Source organism: Myotis brandtii, unplaced genomic scaffold (genome assembly GCF_000412655.1).
Source record: "Myotis brandtii unplaced genomic scaffold, ASM41265v1 scaffold50, whole genome shotgun sequence".
Lineage (NCBI taxonomy): Eukaryota > Metazoa > Chordata > Mammalia > Chiroptera > Vespertilionidae > Myotis > Myotis brandtii.
Genome location: NW_005369061.1, coordinates 1,228,945 through 1,230,135, shown reverse-complemented (window position 1 = coordinate 1,230,135; position 1,191 = coordinate 1,228,945). Strand labels below are relative to the sequence as shown.

Here is a 1,191-nt window from a genome sequence, read left to right as displayed (position 1 = left end):
TTTTATTGATTTTTTACAGAGAGGAAGGGAGAGGGATAGAGAGTTAGAAACATCGATGAGAGAGAAACATCGATCAGCTGCCTCCTGCACACTCCCTACTGGGGATGTGCCCGCAACCAAGGTACATGCCCTTGACTGGAATCGAACCTGGGACCCTTGAGTCCACAGGCCGATGCTCTATCCATTGAGCCAAACCGGTTAGGGCTATTGCACACTTTTTAAACAGAAACATTTCTATCCACATAAGGAGAGTGAAGAGAAAACTCACCCAGGTTCGTATCACATTGACATAACGACGCTTCTCCCTTTTGTGTGTTTCTCTCTTTTGTTAGTAATTATACCTCCACCTGCCATTGAACCGTCCTGTCCTCCCGAGGGCTGTTCCGGACCGCTCCGAGAAGGCAGCTTGGCAGAGCACTTGGTGTTTGGAAAAGGCTAGAAGTTACCAGGAAACAGGTCTGATAAATCAAGTGAAGGGATAGAAAGGAACCCCCTATAAAGTAACATGACGCTTTATTGCCTGGGTTATAAACGGGTCCTGAGGTGTTTCGCACAGCAGCTTCCAAGATGATCTGGGCCACACAGTGAGCGGCACGGGATTAACTGCACAGCCTCGCAGGGGGGTGTCTGCGAGGAGGACAATGCTCATTCGGAACTACTTGGTTTAGTAGGCTTTAAAATAAAGGTACAAAGAATCAAATTAAAAGTGACTTGTAAATGTCTTGTTCCTTTGGGAACCACTGAGGCCAGGCCTGGTTAAGGGCTGCATCCTCCAGGTGCTCAGCCAGGGCTGTTCTCCGAGGAGACCGGAGACGGGCAAGGGAAGGCGGTATTGCAGAAGGGTCTGCCTCAGTCAGTCCCTATGGGGCCACAGCTGCTCCCAGCCAGGGAGCGGGGGAAGGGCGAGGAGAAGGTGCTCTGATCTCAGCCACTGGTTTAGTTAATAATGACAGACCTTGCATCTGTGTGGTCCTTTGGGAGCCTTTTACCTCTCCTTTCTTTTCACCCTCTTCCAGGACCCCTTTGCTCTAAGTCTCTGCCAGCCCCTGTCCCTGACCCCAGGAGATAGCAGGCTCTGCTTAGGGAGAGCAGAACCCCGGAAGCTACAAAGACAACCTCACCGACCCCATTTCCTTCCCTCATCTTGCATCCGAGCCCCTGAAAGGAACCACAGATTTTACTACGTTCCCT

At 50.9% G+C, this 1,191-nt stretch overlaps 1 long non-coding RNA gene across 1 annotated transcript in view; it reads left to right on the top strand.

Annotated features, from left to right (window-relative positions):
* LOC106727916 overlaps positions 1 to 609 on the top strand; it is a 26,795-nt gene extending 26,186 nt beyond the window's left edge. The window contains exon 3 of the long non-coding RNA XR_001364159.1: positions 333 to 609. This is a non-coding gene — a long non-coding RNA (uncharacterized LOC106727916). The remainder of the gene's footprint in view (positions 1 to 332) is intronic.
* Positions 610 to 1,191: the final 582 nt, after the last annotated feature.